Consider the following 22761-nt stretch of genomic DNA (forward strand, 5'->3'; position numbering starts at 1 on the left):
TGGCTTTCTATTGTGTCTCAAAGCCTTTCATCAGATAGGCTCACTTTCCTAAATCAAATTACTTGCTCAGTGCCCAGAGCCCTGCAGACCTGTCCCCCTGTATCTGAGACCCTAGGTGAGTTATCTTCTGGTCCTTAGCAGGCATAAAAATTCTGCAGGCTTTAGTTGCCTCTGTGCAAATACCGTGCCATCAAGAAATCAATGCAGAAGACACTGGATTTTTACCTCTGCAAAGCAGAAATGACGGTGGCTACATGCAGTGAGTTGCATGCAATTACTTGCTTTTCTGAGTAGAACGACCACATGTTAAACACCCCGAGAGGCCACAGTTATGTGGAAGGAAGGCACTTCTCTCTCTCCAACTTCCATTCAGGCTTGGGTCTGCATGCCAAGAGTATAATCTATCGCTGCTTTTTAAATTTTACTCATTATGTGAGCCACTGTCAAGTCAATCTAATATCATACCCAAGGTTTTGTAAATCAATGATGTATAAAGCCTGGCAGCAATAGAAAAGCTTCCATGACATTAAAAAAAAAGTCTGGGGGAATGTTAATTTTAAAGAAGCAGCATTTCTCTGCATTGTTTGCTACTCAGACATTGCTGTATCTTCATGTGTGAAAAACAGGCAGGGAACCTGATTAGAAGCAGGCACAATCAATAAAAGTGAGATTGATTCTCCCTTCCTTCAGTTTCTGAGTTATATATGAAAAGCAAACAAACTGTTTACATGGGGAGATGTGACTTTGTTGTGATAATCCTATGCCTTTTGAGTACAACTGAGTGCAATATTTCTTTTTCCTTTTTATATAAATGAGATTACTAGGCTTTATTTTATCATCATTTTTCATGCAAATATTTTCTACTCCTAATGCACTTGCAAAGTTCAAAATAATTTTTTGCCTCCAATTCTTTAAATTATTGAAGGCACTATCTGGAAAAGGAAGGAGTTGATCAGGCCTTTTGTCTGGGGCTTAACAAGAAGATCTAGAGATCTTCCAGGTGTGCTTTGCTGTTTGGTTTTCATAACGTTGCAGTGCAGTTAAGCCTGAAACAACTTGCGAGTCAAAGCAGTGGAGTCCAATAGATCAAGTTATGTGATGCTGGGGCCAAACTTTGTGGGTAGACTTGATAAATGCCTAGTTAAAGTAACAGCTCTGTTAAGTAGCCATATTTGAGTCTGGTGAGTACCTTAACATATTTTTAAAAGTGTTTGTATGGAACTGCAGTTCAGAACTCTCATGATAGAGTTAATTGCACCCTTGACTTAAAAAAACAGAGACTTCTAAGAACCCTTTCCCCTGATCACTTCTTTCTAGTTACCAAGCCTTTCCATGCCCTTTCTACTATCTTTCCTTCCACTCTAGTTTCCCAGTCAATCCTTGAATGTCTTCCTGTCTTTACCTCTCTTACCCACTTTTGCTCTGCTCTCTATTGCTGCCTTGAAGCTGCTCACTGCCTCCTCTTCAGAGGCCCAGAAAAAAAGTGATTTTCTGAACTTTTGTTCTCCTCAGGCCTTGTGTATTGAAGCCGTTGAAAATGCAATGGTAAAATAGAAGAACGGCCAACCAGAAAAGCTTCCATTTAACCAAAGCATATGGAGAAAGGAACTTTGTTAAATGCAATGGTATATGAATCTACTAGAGGCTCAAATACTAATAGTTTTGCTTCTGTAGGCCTACTGCCTCTAACAAGATGCATAAAACTAGCAGTGATTTTACAGAATCTCACAAGTCAGTCATTTTGGCCCTATGCAGTAAATTATCTGGATTCACCAAATGTTGGGAGAGTTTAAAGACAGGAACGTAGTGTTTTGTGTTGTTCTTCCTGTTCTTGTCTCTATAAATTGCCCCAGCGTTTATCCAGAAAGTGCAGACCTCTGTGAATAGTTCTTTGTTTGGAGTTTGAACAGTCTCTTAAATAAACTCTTCGTATTAGTAGATCTTAGTGACATCAGACTGCTGTACCATGTTTAATTGAAAGTGGCAAGCAAACACTGTACAACTGCTTCTAAAATGCCTGGGAGCTATTTGAAAGCTTTAGCATGTTAGAGGGAAAAATGGCCTGGTTCTATCTCCCTTTCTTGAGGAAGGGTAGTGGATGTTGAGAGGGAGAGAAAATTAACCTTCCTGTGCTCCAGAACTGCTTTGTGTATGTCTGCCTAGCCTTTGGGATACTACTGATTTTTGGAGTGATTGAATTTCTGTGGATGCCCCTTCTGTGATGTGATTATCAAAGCAACCAACTACTTGCTAATTGACAGTGAGTTAGTTCAGGTGCTATTTATTTTTAATTGGTTTTAAGACAGTTTGGCTGTGCTAGTGCACTTGTTTGTGTTTGCTATAAAATAATGTACTATGTGAGAGACCAAGGTAATACCCTTAGACATTTAAACAAATTTAGGAAAGGGCATCCCCTGTTTTGTGTATGGAGAGCTAAATGGCAACCTGGTGCCAACAGTAGGGAATGACATTTATAGCATCTAACAGTTAGAAAACCTTCAAATAAGCTACCCTTACATTTCCTGGTAGGAGTCCTTCTGGCAAGGAAGATCACCTTTAGTAGGTTAAGAAACTACTTATTTTCAGGCTTCGATATAAAGTAAGCACGACTTCTGACACTTTTAATTATTTTTTTTTATTCTGTTTGAACACTTTATTTAGAATATTGTTGAAGAATGCACGTAATGGGTCAGTGGTCTTTTTTTTCTTCTTTTTTTCTCAAGAAAAAAGCCTTGTGAATGACACTGTAGCCTACTCAAATTCATTGATGTCTCTTTTTATGTCACATCTTCTACTAGTCTGAGGGTTTACCCAGCAGTTGATTAAATCTATTAGAGAGCTGCTCTTTGCTGCCTAAGTATTGTGAGTTTAGAATTCTGTGATGAGTCTGTAATTAATCCTGTGGTGCAGCTTTGGCAGTTTTCCGTACATCATTCCAAGTGGGAAAAGGTAGCAAGGTTACTGTGTGGGACCATGACTACTATTCAAGCACTTTTTAGCATTTTGATACTGAAGGGCTTACAGCACTATTTCGTACATAAATGATGGAGCTAAATATTCCTTTAGCCCTATTAACATCAAATTAAAGCCCTTTTCCTAGGAGATAATTAGTTGATACCCTCATTGAAGTTCTAATTTATTTTGTAAGAAAAGCCTATAATTGGACATTGTTCCCACCCAATACTGAAGAAATCACATGCACAAGTGGTCGATTTTGTTCCAGCAGCACATGCCTCTCCTCAGTGTAAGTTTATTTGTATTACAGAGCAGCCTCTAATTTCTATTTATTATGTGGTCTTCTGTGGCCTGTGTGTGCAAAGCACCACTTCACAGTCCAGAGGTAAGACCACAACTATTACACCACAAACCATCCTGGGACTGTAGTGCATCACCTCTGAGGTCAATAAATAGAGAATAATAGAGATGGAAAGGGGAAGATGGAGAGAATCACTTCTAAAGAAAAAAGGCTAAAAAATATCCAGAAATATTTGAAGGCTGTAGGCAATGAGAAAAAAAGAAAAATTGCCTGGTTTACTCCAAAGAGGGTGTATTGGCTTTCCATGGTAAGGTTTTGATTGCAGGGAGGCTACAGGGGTGGCTTCTCTGAGAAGCTGCTCGAAGCTTCCCGTGTTCAACAGAGCCAATGCCAGCTGGCTCCAGGATGGACCTACCATTGCCCAAGGCTGAGCCCATCAGTGACAGTGGTAGTGTCTTGTGGGTAACATAGTTTGGAGGGGAAAATGTTGCTGCACAACTGCAGCTGCAGCTGGAGAGAGGAGTGAGACTATGTGAGAGCAACAACTCTGCAGACACCAGGGTCAGGGCAGAAGGAGGGGAGGAGACACTCCAGGTGCTGGAACAGAGATTCCCCTGCAGCCCGTGGTGAAGACCTTGATGAGGCAGGCTGTCCCCCGCAACCTGTGGAGGTTAATGGTGGAGCAGATATCCACCTGCAGAGGACCCCATGCTGGGGCAGGTGGATATACCTGAAGGAAGTTGTGGTCCTATGGGAAGGTCATGCTGGAGCAGGATCCTAACAGGACCTGTGGCTCTGTGGAGAGAGGAGCTCAGGTTGGAGCAGGTTTGCTGGCAGGCCTTGTGACCTTGTTGGGGAGCCACGCTGGAGCAGTTTGATCCTGAAGGATTGTGCTCTGTGGAAGGGACCCACACTGGAGCAGTTCCTGAAGAATTACAGCCTGTGGGAAAGGTTCATGCTGGAGAAGTTCATGAAGGACTGTCTCTAGTGGTAGGGACCCCATTCTGGAGCAGGGGAAGAGTGAGGGTGCCCTCCCCCTGAGGAGGAAAATGTAGCATAAACATGTGATGGACTGACCACAGCCCACATTCCTTGTCCCCCTGTGCTACTGGCAAGGAAGAGGGAGAGAAAATCATGTGTGAAGGTAAGCTTGGGAAGAAGAGAGGGGTGGGGGAAGGTGGTTTTAAGTTTGGGTTTTATTTCTCATTATCTTACTCTGATTTGATTGGTAATAAATTAATTTTTAAGTTAAGTTGAGTCTGTTTTGCCCATGACAGTAACTGGTGAATTTTCTCTCCCTGTCCTTATCTTGACCAACAAGCCTTTCGTTATATTTTCTCTCCCTTGTTCAGCTGAGGAAGGGAGTGATAAAGTAGCTTTGGTGGGCACCTAGGGTCCATCCAGGGCCAACTCACCACGGAGGGATTATCAGGAATGATTGCAGGCTAGCAAAGTTATACCTATTGAAAAACATTTTCTGGTGTTGAACTCTAATATGCTTAATGCTATAACCCTTTACTCAGATGAGCTATCTCACTGGCAGCAGACGGACTACTTAGAATCATATAATCATAGAATCACTTAAGTTGGAAAAGCCCTTTCAGATCCTCAAGTCCAACCATTAACCCATTAACCCAGGACTGCCAAGTCCACCATTAAACCATGTCCCTAAGCACTGCATCTACATGTTTTTTAAATATCTGAAGAGATGGTGAATCCACCACCTCCCTGGACAGCCTGTTCCAATGCTTGACCAGCCTTCCAGTGAAGAAATTTTTCCTAATATCCAATCTAAACCTCCCATGCTGTAACATGAAACCATTGCCTCTTGTTCTGTCACTAGTTATCTGGGAGAAGAGACCACCTGCCTACAACCTGCTTTCAGGTAGTTGTAGAGAGTGATGAGTTACCCTCGGAGTCACCCCATTCCCCCAGTTGCTCCTTGTAAGACTTGTTCTCTAGACCTTTCACCAGCTTCATTGCCCTTCTCTGGACATGCTCCAGCACCTCTGCCTCCCTCTTGAAGTGAGGGGCCCAAACTGAACAGAAGATTCAAGGTGCAGCCTCACCAGTGCCAAGTACAAGGGGACGATCATGTCCCTAGTCCTGCTGGCCACGCTGTTTTGGATACAAGCCAGTGTGCTATTGGCCTTCTTGGCCACTTAAGCACATGGTGGCTCATGTTCAGCTGGCTGTTGACCAGCAACCCCAGGTCCTTTTCCACCAGGCAGCTTTCCAGTCGCTCTGCCCCAGGCCTGTACTGTTGTGTGGGCTGTTGTTGTGACCAGAGTACAGGACCCAGAACTTCTCCTTGTTGAACCTCATACAAATGTCCTTGGCCCATAGATCCAGCCCAGATCCCTCTGCAGATCTTTCCTACCATCAAGCAGATGAACATCTCTGCCCAGCTTGGTGTCATCTGCAGACTTACTGAGGGTGCACTCCATCCCCTAGTCCAGATCATTGATAAAGATATTAAACAGAACTGGCCCCAGAACTGAGCCCTGGGGAACGCCACTTGTGACCAGCCACCAGCTGGATGTAACTCCATTTACTACCACTTGCTGGGCTCAGCCATCCATCCAGCTTTTAACCCAGCATAAAGTCCAAGCCATGAGCAGCCAGTTTCTCCAGGAGAATGCTGTAGGAGATGGTGTTAAAGGCTTTACTAAAGTCCAGATAAACAATATCCATAGCCCTTCCCTCATCCATTTGGTGGCTGGTCTTGTCATAGAAGGAGATCAGGTTAGTCAAGCAGGACCTGTCTTTCATAAACCCATGCTGACTGGTCCTGATCACCTGGCTGTCTCCTATACGTGCCATGCGATGGCACTCAGGCTGATCTGCTCTATAACCTTCCCTGGCACTGAGGCCAGGCTGACAGGCCTGTAGTTCCCCGGATCCTCCTTCCTGCCTTTCCTGTAGATGGCCGTCACACTGGCTAAACTTCAGTCTTCTGGGCCCTCTTCAGTTAGCCAGGGCTGCTGATAAATGATGGAGAGTGGCTTGGTGAGCTCCTTCACCACCTCCCTCAGTACCCTCAGGTGGATCCTATCTGGCCCCATAGACTTGTGCATGTCCAAGTGGAGCAGCCGGTCACTGTTTCCTCTTGGACTCTGGGGAGTTCATTCTGTTCCTCCTCATCCCTGTCTTCCAGCTCAAGGGGCTGAGTACCCAGAGGGAAGCTGGTTTTGCTATTAAAGACTGAGGCAAAGGCGGCATTAAGTATCCCCCTGCCCCCAGTGGGGAGGAATGAAAACTCCCACTTTTCCCAGGTTTACTTTGAAGTAAGTTCTTTAAAAAGTGAAGTTTTGTGAGAAGTAAAGGTCAAAGATGATCCAAGTAACTGAGTTTTGGGCTTTGTGAGGGTTTTTTTTGTCTTTATAGGCCAGATGGGGTTGGGGTGTCTCATTCTGATTTGCTCAGTCAGTTAGTTCACATCATTAAACTGTCCAAAGATTTGCCTTTTTGTGCCATTGAAAAGCCATGAGCTTGAATATAGTTGCAATTTTGCTTTGGAATTGGAAAGCATTACTGGAGCTATATTCAGAAACCTCTCTTTCTTCCTTTAGCCAGTACAATCATGCTCTCAAAGACCTGTGTCTGGGATTAATATTTTATGCTTGAAATGTTTCATGTACAGTACTGACATAACAAGAAGAGGCATTTTATTAGTTTCTGCATGCAAGAAGAATGGATTACAGAAACAGGAAGTGTGCAAGGACATGCCTTTAAGATGCCACTTTTATTAACATCTAAGTTCATAATTTTAAGGCAAACATGGTTCATGGTTTTTAGTTTTTTATTTTAAATTTCCCAGGCCCTGTCTAAAGAGGTAGCACCCCATTTATTTGTGTTCTTCATGCACATCTTGCACAGAAAATAGCCCATGTGGAAAGACAGCAAACAGATAGCTGCAGCTGTTGCCACTTATGCTCCACAGCACAATTTTAGAAATTAATGGTTTCTAATCCCAAAAATAATATAGATACAGAATGGTATTACATTCCAAACTGCCGGGCTGAAGTCCCTTGCTCTTGTTTCATAAATATGTTTATAAGAGTCTGCCTTAATCTCTCAACTGCAAGAAAAGCTTTAGAGATCAGTCTGTTTTTAAAGCTAAAGTTATTGACCTTTGGCAACTCCTTGGTAGCCAGGGAAATACACTGAGATATCTCTTTGTTGAAATATTTAAGACAATTGTTAGGCACTGGAGCTATTGTTAGATAAAGCTCCTTCTGGTCTTGCCACCTCCTTCACTGACTGAAGATAAATGCAAATGTTTTTGGCACTTTTGGGCTATTGTTGAAGTGAAGGAATAAAATGTGCTTGTCTGACAATTGCAGGTTATTAAAGACTATTAAATTGGTAATCCCTGGGAAATGGAGGTAAATCTCTCTTCAGCAGCAGCAACAGAATAACTTTTGTCTAAGATTTTGATTATTATTATTACTTTGTGGTTTAGTAAAACAATCTGCAAATTGCTCCTGACCTCAGATTTTCAAAAATCATGAATCAAATCCCTTTTCTCTCAAGACATGAAGCAAAATATTGTCCTGTCTCTCTTCTCTTGTTTAATCTTTATAGGAAGGGTCTATTTTCAAACTCTATTTAAAATTGGAGAGTTTATACTTTCTGAAAAAATGAAAGCAGAGGTGTGAGGTGTACTATAAGGAGAGCACCCAACAATGTAAATATAATCATAAAACGATGAGTATTGGGTATGTTACTACATAAATCTTTTATACTAATAGATTATAAAACTCATCTCAAATGGATAAAGTTATTAACCATGAACGTACAAGTCAAGGGAGAAAAAAGGCAGCAAACAATGACAACTTTTTTTCAGTAGTTCTGATCTCCCACACTTCCAGATTAAAACAAAGCGACATGCTGGTGCATGGTGTTTTCGAAAATCAGACTGCCATTCACATTGCACCTCATTACCAAAGCTGGGTGACAGTGACGATGTATTGACAAACAGGTTGCCTTCTGTTCCATCCTTCTCTTCATGCTACATTAGCTTTACTTTCATCAGTAAATGTGTTATTAAAATAAGTGATATCCAAGATGATAGTGAAAGAGCTAGTGTAGGGAGCTTGACATTGCTAGGTTCATGCCAGTCCACTTGTTATTGAAGACTTACATCCACCTTCCTAGTTTTATCCCTTTAGTGCCAATTTTTTTTGTTGTTGACCTTTACAAGTAAGTAGTTTACTTATTCCATGTGCAGAAAGTTTGGCTAAGATTTTATAGTCTCATCTCTCTTTTCTTTCTCATTACTACTGGCCGTCATTAGCAGTATAAGTACTGTGTAGCTCCGGACTCCCCTGTGCCTCCTTAGTTCTCAACAGTACCCAACATCTTGTGCTGTACCATCCAGTGGACTGGGAAGGAGAGAATAAAGATGTGTAAGAAAGCATCCTGGAGATCGAGAGATCATACTGCAGTGAGGGGTTATTGCTTTGCAGTCAGCAAAGCACCTGCAAGTTGTCTTGTTCATTTAATATAGAATTTTAAAAAGGCCTGGGCTTCTTACTGCCTTCTAGTTGTCCTTGTATCACATGAGGGAGTCATATGCCATATCTCTCTGGAGCAGCCAGTACAATGGGGCTTGAAACTTGCTTGAATTTTTAAGACAAAAGACAAAACGTTAATGGGAACATGGTGGAAAAATTACTTGTTCTATTCATTTTGAATCCTGAAATGATTCTTCACCTTTTTTGGGCAGGTTAGAGGATTCCCCTCTCCCATCTCAGGCTATACAACACATTGAGTTTGAACATGTCCTATGTAATCTGGGCATAGCAGCATGGAGGGCTGAGTGGACTAATTCAAACTATCTTGAATTCTGTCATTGTGTTCCTGCAATCTATGACACATTTCCAAATGGGTTAATGCTTAAGGTCCATGGATGTTTTTAGGATTATTTTTTTTTATAAAACACTTTGTGATGAAAAGCAGGTGCAAATGCTAAGTATTTGTGAACAAGATGTACTTTCAAGGAAAACTTTAAAGCTAAGCACGTTTCAGGGTCTCAAGCATTACGCCAACCCATCACAATAGAAGTGAGTGAAACTTTAGAAAAGAACCAGATTGATGTAAGCTCTTAAATCAGGTGAACCAGCAACTAGCTCAGGTAACAGAAGGAGCAAGGTCAGGTTTTTGTTTTGACTGGCTGGGCCAAATTTATTAAAATCTTAAGAAACTTGGCCAGTTTGCCATGAAAAATACAGGACTGCAAAATGTAAGATTTTTGAAAACACCAAGCTGGAAAAGTAAAAATATTTAGCCAAAGTCCTAATGATCCTAAGAAAAGATGATGAGAGCAAAATCAATTGTATGTATGATACAGAGCTCAAGTGCAAGGAGTAAAACCAGAAGACTGGGAAGTATAGTAATGAGATGGGAGATGTGTGAAACAACAGAATAGACGGAAGAACAGAGAACTGCATTGTAGAGTACAAAAAAATCAATCCAAGACTACATTGAAGTTCCTGGAAAAGCAATAATAGGGGAATAGGATCAGATGAGGGGATGTAAATAATGTATGGGTGATGAGGATGGCAAGCTAATCGCAGGACCCACGTTTCGCCTCAGAGAAGGACGGAGAAAACTCTGAATACTGGCTGGAATGCAGACATGAAGTGATCCCGTGGCATTCATTTGACATGGCGACAGGAGGTTTTCACAGATCGTCATCTTGTCTCTCACTGCAGCTCTGGTGCTCAGCTCTGGGAGTGACTTGGGAAATTTGTCCTGATGATGCTCTTGTCAGTGTTACCTCCTCTTTGCTTAGCTTCCATTTGGCTAGTATTTGTTTCTTCATGTTTCAGTGGGGTGAAGATGAATTGTGTGAAGATGTGACTCGTCAAAGCGAATACGGGTTCTTAGGAGGCACGTCTCAATGCATAGTCAAACCAAAGCTCAGCACTGATTTCTGCTGTTGTCCTTGGCTTTGTCCACCATGTGTTTTCCAGTTTGAATTGTTATATGAGCAGGACAGTTGCTTTACAACTTAGTAACATGGACATACCATGACAGGGAGCTGTCAGGACTTTTTAAGTATTATTAAAGCCTTGCCTTAAGGAATATCTTAAATCAGATCATATTATAATCAGCATGGACTTTGTGTTTGGTACTAACTTCATATGCTTTTGCATTAGTTGATCTGAAAGTACTTTTCTTAACTCTTATGTTTCACTCTAGAGGTTGCTTTACTTACACAAATTCTTCCTGACTTTACACCTTTCCATAGATCTTTGTGACCTGGAAATAGTTTATGGTAACTCTCAGAACAGTATGTTATGCTGTTCTCCCACAGAAATAATTTCATAGATATGAGGTGGAGGGTGGTTGCTGTGACAATTCTGAATGATTAAAGAATATAAGTCTAGGAAGGACTGTTGTGACAACTTAGTCTAACATCCTACATGGCACTGGTCACACATAGTACTGGTTGTAGAACTGTCTTGGATGATTCCTGAGCCAAAGAATATCTTTTAGCAAAACTGTCTGGTTAATCTTGATTTAAGGATTATAGGTGATGAGAAAACCTTGCCCCAAGGAAAGATGCTTCAATATATAGTTGCTTTCCAAATTTGTGTCTTATTTCTGCTTTGCATTTATCAGTCTGGCCACACATGCTGCCTGGAATCTGATACCTCTTTTGTCTTCTGACTCGGGGTGCTTTCACTATCAGAAGTCTTTTCCCTATATGCACACCTGTAATCTGACAGGAGCTCTCTGTTATCCCTCCGCTTGCTAAACTCAGCACTCCACATCTTTCAGCTCTGGCAGTAACACAGGCTTTCCAGGCTCTGGGGCTTCTTTTCTGGAGCCTTTTAAACTACCAACTTTTTAAAAATCTGGCCACCATGACGTGTTACCAGAACTATTTCTTTTATACTTTAAATCTGTACTCTGTTCTTTTAAAAATCCGATGGTGTGAGGAACTTTCAAAGAGGTTTACAAGTAGGGTTTTTGTTTATTTTGGGGTGTGTTTTTTTTTTTTCTTTTGTTTTTAACGTTGTGGAATTGGTTGGGGAGGAAAAAAAATATCTAAATAGTTGTGGAGGATACTTTTCCTTTTTGGAAAAGGAAAAACAGGCCTGTGGGTAGCACGTGATCAGCTACAGTAAGATTGTGGTATTTTGCATGTGGCAACAACAATCCATCTTTGTCAGAGAAAGAAAATACAATTAGAGAGAAATTAAACAACATCAGTTTTTACCTCGGAGATCAGTGCTTTTCATAGTTGGGAAAGACTGCTGTTCTGATGTAAGTTTTTACATCTTCTCCAAGCACCTAGGAGCTTCTGTCAGATGGACTGAACCTGATTTGGGATGATAGCCTAATTTACTGTGTTTGAGGGAGTAAATGTTTAAGTGCTTTCAGGAGCTGCTGCTGTTTCAGTGCTGTGATGAGGAGATGAGCATCCAAAGTGCTCTCAGGCCTGTACTGGAGCTTACAGGTCAATATAAACATAAGTTATATTTTAAATGCCAAGGACAGCAAGGTATTTTAGGAAAAAAACCCCAATACCTATACAATTATTATTCCTTCTGCAAAATCCTTTTGGAAGAAAAGCAATAAGGTATTTATTGAAAGGCGAGTCACAGATTCTGGCTGTGGTGTTGATCTTGCTTCGGTAGTGTATTAAATAAGAAACTTGTCCCATGCCTCCATGAAAGTTTTGCTGAAGTATGTTAGTTGTCTTCTGATAAAATCACATTTTTTTGGCAATGAATGCATAAGTGTAGCCTTTGATACCTTCCTAACTACTGGAGGATGAGGAAAGGAGGGCGTGTATGGAACCCCTCGGTTGTAGTCCAAGTTGTTTCCCAGCCATCAGAGATGCAGAAAGGCATTTGTTCTGCTCTTGCAGGGGCAGCTAGCCATTAGAGTTTTGAATTTTTCTTTTTCATGCTTTAAATAAAAAATACATCTGCCCTAGACCCATAATTTCTGCTTTCTGTTGTGGCATATTATCAAGTTATATAAGAGATGGTACAGTCTTTTTGAATTGTAATTGTCAAATATGGAACTTTAGACCTATTGCTATCTTCCCTGTTATCCTACCAGATGTATTAAAGTGCATGGAGAGCTCTTAAACCCAGTGGGATTATTAATTTCCCTACAACAGCCTTTTAATGCCCAGAACTTTATCCTCAGAGTTTGCTGCTAAATGATGATATAAAGAATTTGGGCAGCCAAACCCACTCTCGATTGAATTGGAAGGGGGCATGACACATGAACGAAGAGGCCCTTGAAGTATGGAACCAACTTCCTTATACTTGATCTGACAGAATTAGTCTGTTGATCTAAAACTCACCCTTTTCCATGTACTGTGGAGGATGACAGGTGTTCAGAGGGACCTAACAGGATTAGCGTTCTTGCTCTGGGAGGCAGGAGAAGATGCTATGATTTACTTACATTGTTGATTCAGTGTGCTTTGTTCAGAAGTTTGTAGCAAATGCTGCCGTTGCTTTTCTAAACTAATGCCTGACTTCTATGTGCTTCCCACTCCCCTCCCCACCCCTCACCCTCCAAGTAACAGTGGTTTATTTTGGCTGAGTCTGAAGGGTTTCACACCTCAGCTCCAAGGCTATGCCTCCAGATCATATTGCTACCAGTGGGATTACTTTTTTCACTGTCATTCATCTGTACTTCAGACAGTCATCTAGGACAGGCCTTGTACTTAAAAAAGCTCTGACTTCTTGTTATTTTCTATAATGATGCACAAGGCAGAGAACTTTATGGGGGCAGTAGAAATATGAATATCTTACCAATACAGGGCAGTTACGTCTTTTGGTTCCATAGTAATTGTCTGAGGAGCAACTTGAATTTCAAGTAGGTTTTGTATTTCATTGTGAATATTTCACATACTTCTAAGAGACAGCCAGAATCCATAAAGGTCATGTACTATTGTTGATTCTATGTCATTTGTCACAAAACAGCCAGCTGCTAAGATCCCCCTATGACCAACATTACCTGGCAGCTCAGATAGTTTTGGGAGGGCCATGTAAGAGGCAAAGGAGGATCAAGACGGAGATGACACTGAGGCTGGCAGAGTGTCAAAAAGGCTGTTCAGAGACATCACCGTTGTCTCTGTTCTCCACAGCACCAATCCACAGCTCCTATAAAGTTAACTATTGCATGATAAGAAAAGTAATGTGCCACAAGTCTGCAGACTGAATTCCCCTACTCCATCAACTCCAATTGTCTGTTAAGCCAAAACATCCAGTTTCTGTTGTTTCCTGTGTAAGTTTACTCTTCCTCTGCTGGAGAAATTTTAAATCTGAAGCAATAGAAAGAAAAATTATCATCACCTTCAACAATTTATGAACAAATGAAATCACTCAAAAAATGATGGCAGAATAAAAATAAACTGAAACAAATCCAGTAAGTTATGCTTAAGGTAGAATATACAACCAAAAATGCTCTCAACTCATTATAATTCCTGTCTATGTTGCAATAAAAAGATACTCTTTACCTTGGAGGCAACATAAATTCAGTGTGTTAATACACTGACCGCCAAGGCTAACACTGCTTTTATTTAAATATTGTCCTGAAAACAACATACAGCCACTGTACGTTAACGGCATGTAAATCATTGCTGTGCTACAGCTGCCTCAACCTATTTCTGCGTCCTCTTTTCTAACATTGTCAAAGTTTTGTTTCATTTCTCCCCTTCCCTTGAACAAGTGCTGTTTTCAGTGCACAGCTCGGAGCTACCTCTTTATTGCCAGTTCCAGGCCTATGGTACCTGGAGTTAATCGCCCTTCAGCTACATATTGTTAACTGTGATGTGCCTGCTACCTATAAAGAAGGAAAAGGTTTCTTTTTATACTAGAAAATAAGATATATTCTACCGAATTGCTGGGGTGGGGGAAAGCCTTTGTTGAAAGAAGGGGACTACAGCTATTTTTTATTAGTATTATAAAGCAAGCTGTACTCCATTGAGAGCACAGGCTGCAATGCGAGGGAATGTAACATTTCCTGCGCTATCAAGACATTATTTGCAGCTTGTTTAATGAACTCAATTTCATTTTATCTGTACTTTGTATGTAGATAAAGAAACAAATAAAGGAATAAAAATAGGAGATTTCTCTGGCAACATTTTTTGGGGAGGGGAAAAATGATATAGCAGTCTCGACCACTGATATCTTGGTCACCTTGTCAGAATGGACAGCTCAGTCTGTCATTCATTGCCCATGGCAGTGAATTGGGACATGAGTTGTTGATATGACACTAAACAGAGAATTACATTTTTCTACACTGTATGGAAAACGTAGATGTATTCTTGTTCTCTGTGCCTCTGAACAGGAGAACAATGCTGATAGGAGCCCACTACTTTAAATCGCTGTTGGCTTTTCACAGCATTGACAATAGAAGGCAGTTGTGAACTGGCGGGAAAAAAAAAAGAAAAGAAAGAAAAAAAAAAAGAAAAAGAAAAAAAATCCTACTGGAAATGGCAGTAAACCATTTGGCATATGCTAACAGAAAGCAGGCTGGTTTTATTCAAATGATGGTTGAATTCTTAAGCAGCTGTCGGATTTGTTTTGGGGCTTGAAGCGATTGTGGGATGTCCTCTTCTCTTTTCCCCCCAGTTTGATTTCAGTTCTTTGGATACTAGAGTAATAAACTGAAAACTCTTACCAGTTATATGCTAAAAAGTAATGACTGCTCAGTATTATGTTTCAAACAGACAGGAACACCTGACAAAGGGCCTGCCTCTGCACCAGGAATGGACATCGAGAGATATATGTGGGGAGGGAGAGGCTGTTTGTTTACCTTTTTAATTTCTTGTTCCAGGTAAACTCCATATCTGAGTTAACACCTGGGTTTATTCCTATAGGTGCATGTAACCTTTAGGTATGGAAAGACAGAGGTGAGGTTCCCCTCCAGTTTGGAAAATGAGTGCAGTTTTTCTGCATATGGTGAAAACAAGTTTTTGAGAGTCCTGGTGTGGCTATTAAAAATACTCATGTGGAAACCTTAAAACCACTGTATATTTAGCTTTCAGTCTTTCTGTGGACTGTGTAAGAGAGTGCTCTGCCTCCTTCTGTAGACTTTAATTTCTTCAAGCTGCTATCCCTTATTTATTTATTTATGTATATATATATATATAATTTTTTTTCCCCATTAGCCTTTTGACTATTGTTCCTCACACTAGTTGTCCCGTGTAGAAGCCTTCTGGGGAGCTCTGGCATGTTGGAGCAAGCAACGTATTAATGTGGTTGCTGGCTGCAGTGAGGCTCAGCATGACTGAGCACTTAGGTGGGTTTCTGTTGATATAATTCCACAAGTCCTGTAATATTCCCTGGGCTTTGGAGATGAGGAAGAAAACTCTGAAGACTATAGCAAGGAAAAATCCCCCTTCTGGCTTTGGAGATAGAGGGAAGACAGGGATGGGGGAGGGACCAGATCTTGTGACCCTTTGGCTACAGCTCCCTAGAGAAATGTCTTGGGACGTGGGAGATGTGCATCTGGTATTCAGTAGAGTGGAGCAGTTGGAAAGTAACTTCCAGTTTGATATCAAGGAGTGTTGGCAGCTGATGGAACAGTGGCCACCTTCCATGGAAATTTACCACAGTCAGAGAAATGTACTTTGGTGTGGTGTTAGTGTCCGTCACCCTCTGCCCACTTAGTAATTTTTATGTTGCATGTGGATTTAATTTAAGGACATAGCCAATGCCTTTGTCAAAATTAGGGTGAAACTGTGCAAGGGACTGAATTCTGTTATTGGAGGGATTTTTCGATTGGGAGTCTTGAGGTAGAACCTGTGTCCCCAGAAGGCCCATGTGTGAAGAGAATTCCTTTCCCTTAGTGACAATTGGTCTCTTCTTCCCCATCTGAATTCTTAAGACAGTGTCAGAAACTGGCTTGCTGAGTTTATCATCCTGTCATATCGCAACCATACTTGGCCAAACCTAGGAGCCAAGTTTGGTTTTAGACATTTTGGTCCTGTAGCAACAGAGGAACTGCTATGATGACTTTTGTGCAGCAGAAAACTTGTGCACGCTGTGGAGGGGGCTAAGATGGGAAGCCAGGGATGCATTTTCTGGGGAAGAGTGAGTCAAAGCAAGCTGGAGTATTTGTTAGTGTCATTAAGTGTGCTGAGTGTCCCTCTGCTTATGGGATATGGGAGAGATCCCTGTGTTCCTTTTCCTGCACAGCTAGTACATATCTTCCCAGAAGTGATTTACTGTAAACTGAGAGACAGCCAGCTAGTAGAACTGATGGAGTTTTCCAATTGTTAAAACTGGCAAAAGGAAAAAGGAATCTCTAGTGATATCTGTGTATAAGCAAAGTATGTAACATTAAACAGAACGAAGCTACTGTCCGTTAAAGTGTTTTGCAAAGCCTGCCCTTGCAATGCAGCTGTGTTTCTCAGCTTCTGGTCTGTATTATCCAGAGGGCTCCCAGAAAACACTGTGTCCTTGGAGAGTGAAACACACGTACATTTTCCTTTCATGCACATCTAACAAGCTCTGGCTTTTTGGCCTTCTCTTTGGGCACGCAGAAGTTCTTCTGCTATTCATTTGCAAAGGAGAAGCAGAGCTCTCTATCGCCTTTTGAAGTTTTTATCCGCCCTTTCCTGAGTCACTGGAGGGTAGCAAAGCTGATCATGACACGCTTGATGTTACACCTGTACTCCTAATGGTGCTGGGAAGCCTTCAGGGGTTGGTTATGCTGTACTGTCTTACCAAGGTTTAAACAAATTTTGAGATTTGGAGTCAGGGAGGAGTGTGCTCCTTGAGAATGAGGTTGGCACATCTATTGCATATTTCTTCTGCTTCCTGTGACATTATCCTTTGTGTATCAGTCTTATTAAAAAATATGGTGAAATTTGTCAAAGTAGGGATTTCTCTGGAATGGCCCAGTGAAATCTGTGGTTTTAGTGTTCATTAGTATTATCATCACAGTTATGATGGAAATTCAGACAAGTTTTGCACTTCTGCAACTGCAGTGGGAATAATTTGGAAATCTTGCAAGTTGTTTCAGGATGTGGAAGCTCTTGACTGTGCTGCTGTTCTCCTGACCTGAGGTTCCTGATCCTCACTACAGTGCTAGAAACGGAAAGAACAGGCTAGAGAAAATATGTGTATATTCCCATATACAGAGGTGGTAGAAGTGTCTTAAATACTTTGAGGATAGGTATAATTTGGGGCCTGGGGAGCTGATGAGGGAGGTTTCCATACAGAGATACAGATTATTTTCTTTGATTAGAAAAAACAAATTCTGAACAGTACTGCAAATGTTTATTTGAACAAAATTATGTATGAAGTATGGAAAAGGATTCAGAGAAACTTATTCCAGTGATTACTTCTAGATGTCAGCATATCATTCATTGGCCAGGTAGTATGGGATTTGAGAAACTTAACGTAGTTCCACAACTCCTTGTAAGTGGTATACACATTAAATGACTGTAGGTGATATCTCCCCCCAAGTCTGAATTGACTTCAAACGCTCTCCTGCTGATGGGAGCAGCAGTTAGACAGGCAAATTAGGAAATCACTAAGTCTGCATTTAGGAAGATTAATTTATTACTACTTTTTTTACAATAACAATTAGTAGACATGGACAGAAATTATGAAAAAGGTTTTGCAAAAAAGGATTCAAAAGACTTCTTTTTTTTCCTCTGGGGGAGAGGGAAGGAAGTAAAACAAAATTTTCAATGGAATTTTTTCCAACCCAGTCTGTTTTATTAGTAATGTTTCATGTCCAATAAATTTGTGAATAATCTTGTAAACACAGTTGCAGCTGGTGATGTTAATTCACTCTGTATTAATTGTGGGGAGAAAAGGAGTGAGGGAATAAGCATCTTTGAAAATGAAATCACATCTTTTATTTGAATACCTTTTGAAAATCAGGACATGAGTAACAATGGCCATATTCAATTACTAGTTTCATAAATTTGGGAATAATCCAAATTGATTAGAAATCTTAACGGCCTGCTTGACTTCTTCACAATTGCATTACTGACATTAACTAGAATTTACCAGTTCTTGTCAGGCCTTGGAGCAGCTTCTATAATGAAGGGGATATAGCTGGACATAGCAGTGAAAAGTTATAATACTTTGAAGTCTGTTCAGCAGAGTTGTGTTCTTTTCTTTGGTGGGGGCTGGAGGGAGCTAGTGCATGTTTGGTTGCTTTTTTTTAATGCAGTCTAATTGTGCCATGGTATTGAGACAGTACATCTTTAAGTTTTCATATGAAAGTATGGGCTTTGGTATGACAGAATATCAAAGTGAAAATTAATGTCCGCCACTTGTATATTGCCTAGATGTTACTTTAGAGAGAAAACAACAGGAGCGAGACGAAGCCATACATATGTTAAATTCACATCAGTAATAAAGATTAAGTAGAAGTTAATAGCATCCCAGTCATGCTTGTGGAGGTAATCTCCTTTCTGAAAATTCAAAATTAGATTTGGAGGATCGAAGCAAACAGGGGGTGAGACTTTGGCGTAATATTTTAATCAAATTGTCATGAATGAGTGGATACAATTAAGAATTCTGTCAGTCACAGTGCTGAGCCCCTTTTGTTAGTCAGCTGTTGTGAGGGATGCACTAGGGCATCGTGGGTAGAGATTAAACTTGACCTTTCCCAGGATCTTTATTTTTGACCCTCTGGCTAGGCTTTGCTTGTCAGATGGCTATTTTTTATTTATTTATTTATTTATTATTTTAAATAGAAGGTAGCAGGGGTTGGGGACAGACAAAGATGTTCTCTCTGTGTTGTTTTTTTTTTGTTGGGTTTTTTTTTTTTTTTTGCTTTTGCTAAATACAGCAGACAAGGCTCAATAACCGCTCCCCGTCAGCTGCAAAGTACCCATCTAAACCTCTTTCCTTCATTACTTCTCTGATGTGTACTGTATGTCATTCCTTGGACAAATTTACTGCTGAAGAATCTGTGCCAAAGGCAATACAACTTAGCGTGCAGGGAAATGTTTTCTATTCAATAAGTTGTGCTCTAACATCACTAAAGAAGGGCTGCTTTTCTTTTCAAGTCCTTTAGATAACTTGGGCTTCTTTCTAGAAATTTTAACTGTATTTCTCAAGGGGATTTCCAAGAGTGTTTTTGGACAATTTTCTGTAACTGAGAAATTTTGTTCTCTGCACAGTCCTCTTGAGATTTTGACAAATTTAACATTGAGATTAAAAATAAAATACTTTTTCCTTTTGAGTTAAGCCCAATGATACATATTTAATTGCTGTTTATGTAAAAATGCTCTCAAGTATGGAGCTTTGTGCACTGATTCACAGTGGAAGTATATTTTGTTGTGAGAGTTTCTGTGAATTCATATTCTGTCGGACCAGACTAATAGGTGTTTGTCTAGTGGCCTGTTATAACAATTTGTGTTTTGGAATGCTTTGTGGCTCCAACTGAGATCAGACTCTGCTGCGTTAGTCATTTTATGCATACCATCTGAGACAGTTTCTTTCTTCTCTGCTTTGGGATCTGTGCAACTGTAAGTCCTTAGCTATTGAACTACCAACCCCAAAACTTGCCCGAGAAGAGACAAACAAAGAAAAACCCCAACCTTGAATCAATAAAAACCTTATATCCTGAATTCATACTTTTTAACACTACTGTTATTAAAAACCTCTATCGAAAAGTGACTTGGGAAAAAATAAAACAAATGATTCAAAAGGTTGATTTCATGTCTCTTCCCAGTGGCTTTACCAATGTCCAAGCATTAAAATAGTCTGTATCCTGTATCTGGTGTTGGAAAAAATGGGGGAAAATAAAATAAAACATTTTGTTACTTCAACAACATAAATGGCTCCCCAAGGCATTAAAGTACATAAACACAACTACAAGAAATGCAAATATTAGAACCAGGGCTCACCACTCATTTATAAATGAAGATAAATCAGTTGTATGCAATAAACTGAGATTAACTTGATGCCTGAAGCGTGTTCTGTATTAGAGGTTTCCACATGCTCACACATAGGTGGGTTGTCTTTTTTTTTATTTGCTGCTTTTTTGTTAAATAAAAATGAATTTATTATTTTAAGTTGATCCTAGATGAATCTTTTATTTTCTCTCTTCTTTTTTATTTTCTTTCTTTGCCTTTTTATACAGTGTTTGGTAAATAGAAACAAGTGATTTCAACATTGGGTGACAGTATGTAATCTAAATTCCCACTGTTTGTTTTACCTTTTGTTACAGAAAGAATAAAGTCTGGGCAACTTGTGCCAGTACATCAGTTTCTTTGCAGTCCTCTGTACTGTAGGACCTAATTATATTTTAACACTGCATTTACTCCATTTGCCTGGAGAATTATTTCAAATAAACTGACAGACCTATTGTTTTGTGACATCATAGTAACTCTTTTTTTGTTGTTGTTTCAGGTTTTTGTTTGTGGCTTTGTTTTTTGGGGGTTTGTCTTTTTTTTAAAAAAAAAAAAAAACCAACCAAACAAACAGAGAAAATAAGTCCTTCTGTGAATTCAGCAATAGCACAAGAAATCGCATTAACAACATTTAAGCAAAGTGTTGAAAACATACTGAAATAAATGCTAGTGCACTTCAGGGGTTGAAAGGAATATGCATCAAAATGCTTGGCATTTAATTTTTTTTTTTCTTCGGGAATTTAGCCAGTGAAATATAGCTGCCAGTGTCTCAGGCCTGCGTGTGTTCTTCTGCAATATGCTCTCGATCAATCAGATTTGCATAACTAAACTGTCGGCAAGCCCGCTCGGCTGCCCAGGTGCAGGGCCATTTGCATATAGAACAGTGAGGAGGTCCCAAGAGTCACTTCAGACTCCAGTGACTGCTGAGCCCGCAGTCCACACCGCACTGGAAATGAAATTGGAATGACAAAAAAATGGTTGTGCTAGTCTGCAAGGGTGAAATATGCACTTGTGTTTCAAAGGTTATGTAGAGATCACAAGACAGCATTCAGGCACGAGAATATGCACAAGCCTACAGGAAAGCAAATGCCGTTGTGTCTGTTTTGTTTCCCTTCCCCCAGCCACAATTATATATATTTATTTCTATTTCTATATATGTGTGTGGATATATATGTGTATACTAAAATATTTATTTTTTCCATTAAAGTTGTGTATCACGTTTTCACATATTCCTCAATCCTTAGGTATGGAGGAGGCAAGGAGTGTGGGTATGTTTTAACTATATAGTTCTTTGCAATTAAATCTCCTGGGGGACAAAATATAAATAAATAAGAGACCTTTCCCTCTAGTTTATTTCTCTCTGGAATATGCATCCACTTTTTCAGCATGTTTACCTAGAAGTCTATCTCCTGCTTCCTGGACTATTTATTACTCAATTAGATGAGCTAAATGGTGAATAATTACCACAAAGTATCGATACAGCTGGAAATAGAATAAGAAAAAAATGGATTACGATACTGATTACTAAAAGCTCTTTATCTGAGGCTTGCCATAGGTTTAGTTATCCCCATTTTACAGGCAGGAAACTGAAATGCAGAGTGCTGAAGTGATTTTCTTCTAGGAAAGTGGCGATCCTTTGGCACTCTGGAAGAAACAAAGTTTTACTGGCACTGTGAGAGATCTGGTATGAGATTCTCTGTTCTAACCATTCAGAAAGGTGGCTTCCTCTTCGCCTGCCATGTCTTGCTAAACATTGAATCAAAGGATACTCTTAGCTGGCTTGATTAGACCGTAGTGACAGATGCTGTTTTCCCAAGGCAGTTTTTGGGGTGCAGTATGAGGTGTGTGGGTCTGGAGCCACAGCAGTGTGCATCCCAGCCCTGGCAAGGAAGTATACTGCAGATTTGGCCCCTGCTGAAATGCACTGATTTGGTGGGGGAGGCGGGAGACAAGGTGTCCCTCCTGGTTTGAATGTCAGTTGTCAAGTTGGCATCCTGAGCTGTTTCCATGACAACAGCTTTTTGTGCTGGGGGACGAGGTCATGCACCTGTGATCTCGATGAAAAGGACAATGAGAGAATGTACATTATTTAAAGCTTTTATCTTCCAGTACGTGTTTGAGTATAACCTTGAAATTGGGTGAATAAAGGGCAAAGTATATTTCTGTGCATAGGAGTGAGGCAAACTAAATTGGTTAGGAAGAGGTGTGAGGAAGACTGGGGGCATTATACAGCATGGACATCATGGATGGGTCGGGCCATCTCATCAACTTTCCATCCTGTATATCAGCAAAAGCTTCTCTGGAGTGAAAGGAGTCCATCATTCTTGTGAGATTGAAAAGAAGGGGGAGGAATAGGCAAAACAGTTCAGCAACTGGCTTTCAGTTGGTATTTTCCTAAAAGATGCTCGGATTAAGTTGGCCGTTGTGATTGTACTTTGGATGCCCACCACAGCTTCTGTTGTATGAGGCTCTGGTTGAACACTGAATGAAAAAATAGTTGTTGACCTTAAGAACTTCCAGTCAGAGTGATTATGTGTATCTCTGCACCCTGATGCGTTAAGAAAATGCCTAAATGTTTCCAATACTTCATTTAAGGCTTCAGTTTAGATGGGACCTGCTAGAAATAAATATAAATTGC

This window comes from Falco peregrinus, chromosome 1 (genome assembly GCF_023634155.1).
Source record: "Falco peregrinus isolate bFalPer1 chromosome 1, bFalPer1.pri, whole genome shotgun sequence".
Classification (NCBI taxonomy): Eukaryota; Metazoa; Chordata; class Aves; order Falconiformes; family Falconidae; genus Falco; species Falco peregrinus.